Source organism: Nyctereutes procyonoides, unplaced genomic scaffold (assembly GCF_905146905.1).
Source record: "Nyctereutes procyonoides isolate TBG_1078 unplaced genomic scaffold, NYPRO_anot_genome, whole genome shotgun sequence".
NCBI classification, from domain to species: domain Eukaryota; kingdom Metazoa; phylum Chordata; class Mammalia; order Carnivora; family Canidae; genus Nyctereutes; species Nyctereutes procyonoides.
The window spans coordinates 58,606,762-58,620,106 of NW_026575142.1; positions in this window are offsets into that span (position 1 = coordinate 58,606,762).

Sequence of the window (13,345 nt, forward strand, 5' to 3'; positions counted from 1 at the left end):
GATTTGTTTATTTTAGAGAGAGAGTTCATGACAGGAGGAGGGGTAGAGAGAGAGGGAGAGGGAGAGAATCTTAAGCAGACTCCCCACTGAGTGCAGAGCCCTTCACAGGGCTTGAACTCAAGATCCTGAGATCATGACCTGAGCCAAAATCAGGAGTCAGATGCTTAACTGACTGAGCCACCCAGGTGACCCTAAATTAGAAGGTTTAAGAATGCTGTAAGACCTGGAAGAAGGATGTAGGGAGAAGGAAAAATTGAGAGCCGTGTATCTGCCCATGACCAAGATGGGTGGGGCAGGCAGGAGAGAGAAATGATAGGAATTATGGAGCCATAATAACTACTGTTTCCTAGGTCCTACCAATGTGCCAACCACAGAGCTTTGTGTGTCTATAATGTCTTAAGTGATATGTTAACGCATGAAGTGATTGAAGTGTGGGATGATTAGGCCATGTCCCAAATGACACCCATCTGTTAGGTGAAGGATCCATGAAGCCACTCAACCAATGAAGCAGGGCAATTTTCTAAAAAGCTTGGCTGGTGAAACCTGGTATAATGGGAAAAAGAAAATTAGTAGCCTAGTTTCTAAAGGCGAGCACCCCACATGGAAAAGGGAATGAGAAGGGGAACGAAAATCTACTGACATCTCAGCATGAGGTGCAAGAGTGGGCTTGTTGTAAAACTGCAGGTGAAACCAAGGACTTTACTGATAATTGAGACTATCGTTGAGTGCTCTGACCAGCCTAGTGTATAATCCATGTGAATTTGGTGGAAAAATTTAGTAGGAGTGCTTGATTGTTCTAGGAGCTAGGATTTTTTATTTATTTATTTATTTATTTTATATTTATGATAGTCACACACACACACAGAGAGAGAGAGACAGACAGAGACACAGGCAGAGGGAGAAGCAGGCTCCATGCACCGGGAGCCCGATGTGGGATTCGATCCTGGGTCTAGGAGCTAGGATTAAAGCATAATTAATTGTTGATTGAATTATAAGAATTATGTTGCGTCTAATCAAAATGGTGTGAGAGATTTGTATATTCAGGGTCCTTCCTTCTGAAGTAGGAAAATGCATGGAAGCTTCTCTTGTCTTGAGCTGGTGGCAAAGAGCTGACAAGGCAAAGGCTCCTGCGCTCTCTGCATAGCCATTCGTTTGTTTAGGGTTTCTGTGTGCCTGGCTGAGGTTCCGAGGATAAGTCAGTGAGCACAACAGGCAGAAAAAAACCCTGTCTTCATAGAGCTTGTGAAGAGAAAGAATGAAAAATTGATAGGCTATTAGTTTTATTGTCTGTCAGTGCTATGGAGAAAAACAGGACAGGATAGAGGGCTAGGAGTATTACAGTCGGGTGGTAGGGGTGAGAGGGATTTAGAATAGAGGTCAGAAAAGACCTCATTGAGATGGACTATTTGAGTCAAGATATCAAGAAGGCAAAAGAGCATGTCAAGAATATCTGAGAGAGCAGGGGTTGTGCAAGAACAAAATCCCTAAGGTAGGAGTTTGCTTGGTGAGGAGGCCAGTGGGACTGTAGGAAGTAGGGGGTGAGGTCAGAGAAGTAATGGAGTCACAGACTGTGTAGGACTTTTAAGCTATTGTGAAGCTTTAAGCTTGGTAGACACAGAGTTTGGTAGACACAGAGGTACACCACTCAGATCCTCATCGAGGAAGGATTAGATGCCCCACTAAGGGGACTAGATTCAGCAGACAGGCTCTGGCTGTCAGCTCCTTCAGGGTCTACCTGAATTGCAGAACTGCCTCTTTCGAGGTTATGCCTTTCCCCAGGGCAGACCAAATCTGGTCACCAAGCAAGGTGGAGCCCTTCATGGCCACCCAGATGAGCTACACTCATTCCAGAGCTTTCTGTGGGTGACTGAGGTTTTGCTGGGCCTTCGTGATGTTTCTGCTCTTGCCTGTCCAGTTCTGCCTCCTCCCTCACTTTACGGGAGTTGATTTCTTTTGTTTTTCTTTTTAAGATTTTATTTATTTACTCATTGGAGACAGAGAGAGAGGGAGAGAGAGAGAGAGTGAGAGAGAGACAGGCAGAGACACAGGCAGAGGGAGAAGCAGGCTCCACACAGGGAGCCCGATGTGGGACTTGATCCTGTGACTCCAGGATCACGCCCTGGGCTGAAGGCAGGTGCCAAACCGCTGAGCCACCCCGGGATCCCCGGGAGTTGATTTCTAATAAGCATCTTGCACCTAAAACTTGCTCTGCACACCTGGTTCTAGAGACCCAGCGGGGAACCATGAGATGTAAACTGTGAGAGAAAGTGGTAGAGAACAGAATTTGTGGACCATTTGTTCACTGTGCACTTGCACATGAGCATATATATGCCTACACACTTTTCTCCTTTGTTCTAGGCCAGGGCTGAAGGATTAATTAGTTAACATTTTAGAGCACTATTGAAAGCTTCAGGCCTAACATTTACGTTCAAAAAACCTCTGCTGGCTGACTCTAGTGATTAAGTGCACAGACTCAGAAACTGGATGTACTGGGTTAGAATTTCATTTACTCACCATGTGACCTTGGGAAAGACACTTAGTCCATGCCTTGGTTTTCTCCTCTCAAAAATGGGATTTTCCTTTATAAATGGATTTATATTTGCAAAACTCTTAGAATGTGTCTGGCACAGTAAGAAAGCCAGCTCTCAAAGTCAAACGTGAGAGGGTAGATTTTGTGTATGGTTCAGGGTTCAGGCTCCTTTTTAGGGTCTGATATGTATTAATTTTTCAGCTGATGGGCTTAGAGATGAAATCAGGACTAGTTTGGGCTCAGTGTAATATCAGGGTTGATAGTGTTGATAGATTTGGAGCTATGTATTTAATTGAGGCCTTCCCATGAAATATCTGAGTTACTTAAGAAAGTATCAAAAAAGTGTGTTTTATAAAGGATACATAAAATGTTTTTCCTTTGAAATGAGATTGAGGTTCACCCTTTCTTCAAAATCACTATTGAAAGGGTTAATATACCAAAGTGCATGGATTAGCTTTCATATCGAGGCACCCAGGACCACTGTTTTGGATTGTCATGCTGACCATAAGCTTCCTACACACCTGAACAAGGGACTGAAGGAGGGCTCCACTAAAGATGGATATTTTGCTGATCTGAAAGGTAATGACAATGACAAATGAGACCTCCTAGTGGACCATAGCGAGGGTTAGTGGCAGGAAATTGCATCGGCTCAGTGATTAAAGCAACATCAGCAGTCAGAAGACAGCAGCAGGGCAGGTGGCCTTGGTCTTGCTGCTACCTCATCTGATCCATCTTGCAGGCTGATGAGTCTGAGATGTGTCTGCCAGGCCCACAAACACCATCCTCCGTGCTTCCCCCCACCTTTTTTCCCCCTTGAGGATAAATGAGCAACAAGAAATTTGGAACATCCAGATTATTCAATGTCAAAGTTATTGCCAAAGCAGCACGCCCACTCTCCTTGGATGTTGAATGCAAGTTAAAATTGCCTCTGGCAAAAGGTTTTGTGAAGGTCTTATTCATTCGTTTTAATTCAAGAAAAATTAATGAGCACCTACTATGTACCAGGCACTGGGCTCCATGCCAGGGATACGAAGATGAATGAGATAATTTCTTGTCTTCAAGGAAGTCACAGTCGAATGGAAGAGGCGACTAAGTGAGGACAATGGATGTTCCATCTTTTTTGTCTCGGGGATGGCCAAGGACCTAAATGTCAGGACTATTATAGGGGAAATTGAGAAAACACTTAATCCAGCAAGTTGGTTGATTGATGTTCTTATTTAACTACCCCACCGAGTACTAGGTAAGCAATTTATTTCAAAAGGTTCAGCCTCAGCAGGAGAAAAATGTAAACAAAGAAAAATCCAAGAACAACATTTTCACAGTTGGGTGTTAACCACATGGGATCCTAAATCTTGTTTCTAAGCTCTTGGATTGACAAGCAAGGAAGGACTAGAGAACTCTCTGGGGAAATCAGAAGTGGACCTGGCAGAGTAAGAAAAAAACAAAACAAAACAAAAAACAAAGGTGTCAGAGACATTCGCTTGAGCTTAGAAGGAATCTTGATAATCATGTCACCAGCTTCTCCTGAGGGAAAGAATCCAAAGCCTGAATTCTGTAACTCAAAACATGGGACCCAAGGATCCACAGATTATAGCATTCATATTCCAACCAAAGGTTTCTGATTTAAAACAGAAAGAAAAATTACTGGGATATGATATGCCTGCAGGTAAGTGCACATATGTGGAATGTATGGCTTGATGAGCTTCAACAGATGGCTAATTATGAAACTGCCACCAAGTCATGATATAGAAAATTTCCAGAACCTGGCAGGCTTCCTTATGCTTGCTTCCAAGCACATCACCTCACTGCACAAACATAACCACTACCCTAATTTCTATTGCCATGGATTAATTTTGCATGTTCCTGGATTACATATAAATGGAATCACGCAGTTTATAATCTTTCATGTTTGGCTTTTCCCCTCAACATTCTGTCTGGGAGATTATCCATGCTGTTGAATGTATCAGTAGCACTTAAAATATATGATGACTGGCCATTTGTATATACCCTCTTGTGAAGTGCTTATTCAATTTTTTTTCTTTTTTGCCAAATTTTAGTGGGTTTTCTATAGGAGTTCTTTTTATTCTTTTTCTTTCTTTCTTTCTTTCTTTCTTTCTTTCTTTCTTTCTTTCTTTCTTTCTTTCTTTCTTTCTCCTTTCTTTCTTTCTCTTTCCTTCTTTTTTTAAGAGAGGGAGAGAAAGAGGGGCAGAGGGAGAGAGAATCTTAAGCAGGATTCACACCCAGCCTGGAGTCTGATGTGGGTTTATTCTCACAACCCTGAGGTCATGACCTGAGCAGAAACCAAGAATCAGACACTTAACCTTCTAGCCACTCAGGCACCCCTGTAGGATATAAGGACGCCCTTGTTTGTATACAAGACTCTTGAGTTTTAATTGACTTCTTTTTTTTCTACAAATGGGCCAGTTTGTTTTCTGAGGCCCCCTCCTCTCTTTTGTTCATTCCTCTTAGGGTTCACAAACTCTCAAAATCTCCCCTGATAGTTCTATATCTTTGTAGGACTAAAGTTTCTTCCAAAACAGCAAATTAATGCTTAGATGTAAATGATGAAGTCCTTTGCTTATTACTTTCACCCCTAGATATTTGTCTCTTCAAAGGAAATGAAACCAACCAACAGAATATCTAATAGTGAGATTTCAGAAACTAGAAAGTCGATGGGGACTTTTTTGGAGGGAGATAAGGGGCAAGAATGACCAACGAGAGACATTTTTTTTTATCTCTGAAATCCAACAATGCTATAATTTCTTAGCATTTTCTTTGAATTTGGACCAAATAGCTTTAAGAAATGTTGGACAAAGGAAAAAAAATATCAACAAATAATTGCTTCATTTAAAAACAGGAAAAAATATGGGGCTAGACCAGGATCGCTGGTTTCAGGACCATTTTCAAAGATTGACCATCAGTGGCTGACTGCCAGCCTGGGGACCCTATGGTATGGTGTTTCAGGGAGACTGTTTTCTTAGAAACTAGTGCTAATATTGCAGTAATGTTTTTCCAGGAGATTACAAAGTGATCTTATGAAGTTAGTGACATTAGATTGGGAAATACAGTCTAACACCTTATAGGGAGGAGGCTGATTCAACACGACCTTGAAAATAAGGGTTAAAAACTCAGAAAAAATAAAAAAGAAATATCAATGAAGGCTATTTATGTGATATGAAAGAGGACCAAAAGCAGTGAAAACAAATTAAAAGAAATGGTTTGTTATGTGGTGGTGGGGAGTCCCTGGGTGGCACAGTCAGTTAAATGTCAGACTCTTGGTTTTGGCTCTGATCATAATCCCAGGGTCATGAGATCCGCCCCATATCAGGCTCCAAGCTCAGTGTGGAATCTGTTTGGGATTATCTCTCTTTCTCCCTCTAACCCCCTACCCCCACCCCGCCCCATGCTCACATGTGCTCTCTCTCTAAAATAAATAAACAATTCTTTAAAAAAGGATAAAGATGAGTGTGCTTGGTAGACCCTAGCAGTCTCTGCCCATCCTCGGGTGAGACTATGCCAGAAAAGGAAGCATGGTTCTGAGATGTCCAATCTAAGCAAACTGAACCACTTAATCTCTCACTGTAGATCCAGTTCTCAGTTATGTATGTTAAAAACAGAATGGGGTGGGCAACCCTGGTGGCTTAGTGGTTTAGCGCCGCCTGTAGCCCAGGGTGTGATCCTGGAGCCCCGGGATCGACTCCCATGTCGGGCTCCTTGCATGGAGCCTGCTTCTCCCTCTGCCTGTGTCTCTGCCTCTCTCTCTCTCTGTGTCTCTATGAATAAATAAATAAAATCCTAAAAAAAAAAAAACAGAATGGGGGCACAGATTTGAAAATCCAGTCTGTTTCTGCCATAAACATTTCACTCCTCAAATATTTCTTGGTCATTTACTATCAGGTGCTCTGCCAATCATCATACAATTTTGTAAATTCTTTAATTAAAGTATTTATTAATTAGAACAGAAAACAGATTGGAAGCCAGTGTGTGAGGATTAGGGGAGCTTTTGCACTAATTTATTTCTGCATACAATAAGTATTTTATTGAGTGTCTACCTCATGCCAGGCATCATGCTAGCTGCCGAGGATACAGCTTTGAACAGGAAAGAGGAGTCTGGCGGTTTAGTGGGAAAGACAGCAGAGATGTCATTAAACTATGTCTTGAAGTACTTTTCTGGTGAAAAAGTGAGGAAGGCCATTCCTGGCAGAGACTCCTAGAGATAGAACTGCAGAGTTTAGAAAGAGGCTGGTGAATTTGGAGAAGTGCAAGTAACAGAATGTGGCTGCAATCATGTGGAGTGTATTTAATGAGAATCCAGTGAAGTAGATTGTCCCCAAAATGTTGCAGCTAAGATTTACCACAGGCTGGGATAGCTGGATCAATCACTCTATTTATCATCTTATCTATGTAAGTAAGATCCATGCTGTGGATGGTACTTAAAAACACTGGGGGGCTACCTTTGGAGATGAATATGACAGGGTTCCTATCTTATCCTTAAAAGTTCTTATACTTGTTCATAGGGATGTCGTCATGTCCAAATGATATTAAGGTGAGAGAAATACAAGTGGATTAAGATGGAAGTCTCATGGTTTATTTTGGCTTCATTCTATCATTATCAAGATAGCATGTTGAACTTTTTAATAGGGATTTCCTTTAGCCTCAGGTGTTCCAAGACTTGTGTAGCAGTTTTGAGCTACTTGGCTCTACCGAGAAGCATCAGAGCAAGCAAAAGACAAACCTATTAAAGTATCCAAAGGAATATAGCCCTTTGGGTTTCTTTCTCTTTTTTTTTTAAGATTTTAATTATTCATGAGAAACACAGGGACATAGACAGAGGGAGAAGAAGCAGGCTCCATGCAGGAGCCCGATGCAGGACTCAATCCTGGAACTCCACCGTCATATCCTGAGTGAAAGGCAGACACTCAACTGCTGAGCCACCCAGGTATCCCACCCTTTGGGTTTTTAATGACTATTTTTTTGTCAAATAAACTGTAAATATCAGATTCAAAAGGGTCAATTTATTTATTTTATTTTAAAAAATATTTTATGTATTTATTTTAGAGGGAAAAAGAGAGAGAAGGTGAGGGAGCAGTGGAAGGGACAGAGGGGGAGGGAGAGAGAGAATCTCAAGCACCCTATGCTCTGAGCATGGAGCCCAATGTGGGGCTCAATCTCACTACCCTGGGATGATGACCTGAGCCGAAATCAAGAGTTGGACACTTAAGCAACTGAGCCATCCAGGCACCTCCAAAAGGGCCAATGTAGGGTTACATTTGTTATAACCTCTTAAATGTCTTTCAGAAGCATTGCATATGTATGTTAGTGAGCTTTCTATGCAGTAACAAACAGCCCCCAAATTTCAATGGCTTGTAACATTTATTTCTCACTCATATGTTTACAGATTGGTTGTAGCTTTCCCCAGCTCTGCATAGCTCTGCTGGTCTGGGTTCAGGCTGTGGACTGGGTTTAAGTCTGTCCCATATATCCTTTCATTCTGGGAGCCAAGTGGAAGAAGCAACCACTTAGGGAAAGTTTTCTTCTTGGTGGAGGGTTCAAAAAATGATTTAAACTTTTAATTCTACTAAAAGTTTCTGCTAGGGCATGATATAAATTTTATTCACTCAGATCCCATTTGCAAAGAAAATCATCTGACCAAACCCATAACTAGGCTGAAAAGGACACTCTTTCCATAGGGCATGGGTGAGAGAAGGTAAGTGAATGTTTGCTCTGCAAAACAACCTACCACGATGTATGTATGTATGTATGTATTTATGTACTTGTTTTGTAAACTAATTTCTACAGATAAACTGAAATGTCTCTCAGAAATGTTCTGATCAGAAGCTACTAGAAAATACAACATTTCAAAGGAAATGTTCTGAGATTTTCTTTCATGCTGCAGTAGAAAGGTTGGTGTTAGAAGTGCATACATAGTAATGATCTGAAATGTGTGGCTTGAGGTGAGATTGCTGTGGGAAAAATTCAAATTCAGGCTATCATAATTTGGAGGTATTCATTTGGGAGAAATGTCTGTGCAGTTATTCATTAATTTAGAAGTGATGTGATAATACTAGTTCTTCAGGCAGGATTAGAGTGACCCATGGGCCTTCAAACACGGCAACACATTTCTTTAGGGGAGTGATTGGGATGGAGTGGGAGAGATAGTGAATGTTTTACAGTGTAGATTGAGCTATATATAATTACTATGTTACTGATAGAGTCTTTATGTTTTGTTTAGTTAAAGAGTGTGACTTCCAACTGATTTTCCGCTGCAAAACCAGGTGGTATATTGCCATGATTTCTGCTCTAACAAGTGACAGAAGTAGTCATTTTCCCTGTATGTGGGAAAAGCATAAATCGGTTTTTGTAATGGGGCTGTGAATCTCCGTCTGAGGTATGAACTTATGAGTTAAACTTGGTTATAGAATTATGGATTAAAACTTAGAAGAGCTTAAATGCAGTGCATTTTGCGTGAATATTTAAGTGACTGTAGGACATTTCATAGTGTGATAGAAACATCACATTTTCCATTCCTTCTTGTACTTTTGTATTTTATGCTGATATTAGGTGTTGTTCTTAGCATGTAATGATAATGATTTAAGATTACTTTTCATACTTCTACAGCTTCAGTGACCACTACTTAAAACTGGGCCATTGAGCAATTTCAATAGATGTAGAGATCACAATGTACTTCTCTAATTAAGAAGTATCATGTGTATCATGCTTAGAACAACTCAAAATTCAGCACAAGGCAGCCCATCTTGTTATGTGCATCCAATTAGTTCTGCTTTTAAATGCAGATGACATAAAATGTTTCTGTAGCAAACTACTTGTTAGTATTATTAATTTTTTTTTTTTTAAGTAGGCTCCATGTTCAGCATGGAGCCCAATGCAGGGCTTGAACTCATGACCCTAAGATCAAGACCTGAGCTGAAATCGAGAGTCAGACATTTAACTGACTGAGCCATCCAGATGCCCTTACTTATTAATATCCTTAAAGCCACTGAAAATGTGTTGAGGGGATAGACTAAAAACCAGTAAAGGAGTTTGATCTTCTATCTAAAGAGAGAAATTGAAGCCCTCATTTAATTGTTATGAGGTCATTGGGGTTCCAATTGCTTCTCTCCTTCCCTCCTCCTTTTATCTTTTGACCATTACAGTAGTTGAGTTCTTTCAGCTGCTGCTAAGGGGAAGCCCAATTCAATCAATAAAGAAATTTATTACCTCCCATAACAGGTGGTCAAGAGGCAGTGTGGGCCCCAGTCATGAGGAGACCAGGATACTCATTGTATTTCTGTTATTTTCTTGGGTCTCATTCTGCTGTGCATCATTTTTATTCTCAAGCTGGTGTCTCTCATTGTGATAATATGGTTGCCAGGAACATCAAGGAAACATGCTACCTTGATCCTGTCCCAAAGAATATAATGCTCCCCCAATATGTCATAACTTTAGTTGTTAACTCAATATCTATTCTCCCTTGTTACATTGTGTGATGGATAATTTTATGTGTCAACTTGACCAGGCCAGGAGATGCCCAGATGGCTGGTAAAACATTATTTCTGGGTGTGTCTGTGAGGATGTTTCTGGAAGAGATTAGCATTGGTTCAGTAGACTGAATAAAGTAAATCATCCTCCCCAGTGCAGGTGAGCATCATTCAATCTGTTGAGGACCTGAAGAGAATAAAAAGGAGGAGGAAAGGCAAATTTGCTCTTTGCCTGAGCTGGCATACTGTAAGACGTTGGTGCTCCTGGTTCTTGAGACTACAAACTCAGACCATGACTTACACAGTTGCACCCCCCTCCATTTTCTGATTTTTGGATTCGTAGTGGGACTTACACCATTGATTTCCCTGGTTATCAGGCTTTTGGACTCCATTGAATGAAACCATTGTTCTCCAGCTTGCCGGTGACAGATTGTGGGACTTCGTGGCCTTTATAAACATGTAAGCCAGTTTCTTTTTTCTTTTTTTGTAAGCCAATTTCTATGATAAATCTCTTCTACATAGTGGAGTGAAGGCTTGTTGGTGGGCTTAGCCCTTGAGATAGAGATCTGGTATGGAAAAAGGCAGAATGGTAAAATAGAACTGGGACATTGGACAGCTTTGTGGAGGAGAGCTACCTTACCAGCTTGAATTTTATACTGGAGAATAATAAGCTATCGGTTTGATTTCAAGTCTTTGTTACTAAGTTTCCTAAACTGATATTCTCACCAACAGAAGAGTGGAATAAAATCCACTCCTCAGGCTTCTGTATCCCTTTAAGTCATGTGTTCATCCCTGGGCCAGAAATGGTCTCCATGAGAACCTATTGAGTGTATTAATTGGCTTAAACCTAGGTTGCTGAATTAATCATTGGCCAAGAGGGACAGGATTATAGTGACTAGTTAAGATTATTCAGGAGTCACTCCTGGAGCAGGAACCTAGTGGGGTCACTGGAGGTTAGGTCATACTGGGGCTTCTATTAGGAGAAGAGGAGGAATAGTAGATCCAGCAAGATCCATTAGAAACATGTCTCTTCAGAACATGAAAGACTCCTAACTCTGGGAAACGAACTAGGGGTGGTGGAAGGGGAGGTGGGCGGGGGGTGGGGGTGACTGGGTGATGGGCACTGAGGTGGGCACCTGACGGGATGAGCACTGGGTATTACTCTATATGTTGGCAAATTGAACACCAATAAAAATAAATTTATAAAAAAAAAACATGTCTCTTCTCATTGGCATAGCTAACAGACCATGGTCTGAGAAAATAAAAGTTGACCAATGTAGTTCACCCTTATGATATAATCCTGGGGCCATTCTGCTTATATCGCCTGGGCTGGAGAGTACAACCTAAATGTCGGATATTATTTCAGATTTTGCATGTTTGGTTTTCATTTATTCACGTGTGAATGAATGAATATGTGTGTGCATGTGGGTGTTGGGAGGGGTAATCCATGTTACATGCAGGTGAGGTGGGTAAAGTTCTCCTTCCTCTAGATCTTGTCATCTGAGAAGGGCTTATTTGATTTGTTAGCTGAGGGTTAGTTAGAACTGTTGCCACCAGGCTTCGGGAAGATAAAAGAAATCATCTCCAATAGTTGATCAGTCCACTAACAGCCCAAATAGTTTAAGAGCTCATCAACTGACCAACTACCCACCAGTGCTCTAACCCAACTTCTGAGAGTAAGGTGGAGAGTCTTATCTAGATGGCGAGAAGGGGTGAATTTTGCAGTTTTTACCTGGCATTGACAGCATTTATACTGCTGGAAACCTTGAGCTACTCTCCTGGATGTCACATATCCCCAGCCAAGACCTTAACGTGTGTATAACTTATAAAAAAAAAAAAACAGGACTGAAGAAGTAGGTCAATGATTGCACAGGTAGTCTCTGAAGAAGAAAAGACGGAATTAGATTAGGAACCTGGCATGAAATTGTTTGGGTAACTAGATGCTGATAAAGCCACTGATAGCACAGAGGTGAAGGGATTGGGCTCTAGGAGCCAACTGATAGTATAAAAATCCTGCCTCCTACTTGTGTGAATTCGGACAATTGTTCTCTCTCGATGTCTGTTTCCTCGTTATTAAAGGCAGCAGCGATAGTACCTACCTGTGGGTTACTGGAGGTTTAAATAAGAATAAGGCCATTTAGCACAGGGTCTGTTACATAGGAAAGCAAACATCACAGAAGTCACTGCTTTCTTCTTCCCCTTCCTTTCCCCTCCTTTTTCCTCCCCCCCCCCGGCCCCGGGATGTGGGTTCCCCAGCTTCTTTTTCTAGCTGTTTCTTCATTTTGAAGAACATTCAGATGACATGAAAAAGGCTTCTCTCATAAGTTGAGGATTTCATTTTTACTAGATACCATCCCTCAGCAACAGTGACCAGAAATTTTGCTTAACCCAGATTTCATTTCTAAAGAAGTCACACACACACACACACACACACACACACACACACACACACCTTTGAAAGGGATCAACTTTGATGCCATTAGAGATAATTGCCAACTGGCTTAACATTCATCTTAGATGACATTCAACTGAGGACTCTGAGCAGACAAAATTTCAATGGCTTCGTATGTAAGGATCTGATGTAGGGACTAGAAAGATCTCTGCTTGAGCCAGTTGATTTTATTTCAGTATAAAAAGACACGGTCTAGGGGATCCCTGGGTGGCTCAGCGGTTTAGCGCCTGCCTTCGGCTCAGGGCGTGATCCTGGAGTCCTGGGATCGAGTCCCACATCAGGCTCCTGGCATGAAGACTGCTTTTCCCTCTGCCTGTGTCTCTGCCTCTCTCTCTCTGTGTGTCTTTCATGAATAAATAAATAAAATCTTAAAAAAATAAATTAAAAGACACGGTCTAAAAATTATATCTGTCTTAAAATTTAATTAGATGCTCCTGGTCATGGTGAATTGTTTTCCTGGAGGTTCCCAAGCAGAGCGGGCGACAATTGTTGATCAGAGATATGATCGAGAGGCTCCCATACAGAATGCATGTTTGGGCTAGGCAATTGCTTAGATTTTACTTACTTCTGAGTTGCTTTGACTATGCCTTAATTTCTAGTCATGTCAACGTAAATATAGCCTTCATTTAGAATTCGATCTATTAATAAGCCATTGTAACTCTTCACTTGGTGAGCTGTCAATGCCAGTCAGAATGTGCAATTCCTCGGAAAAGCTAGCAGTTAAAACTACTCGCTCAAAGACAAAGCTTAATCACCCTGAAGTTACAGTTATTGAAGTAGTTATTGAAAAGGACCTTAATGTGACAGTAAAAAACAAATAAAAATTGATGAGGCCAAGTGAAAGGTAAACACAGTCCTTTGGAGAGAATTAAAAAATTTCATGCA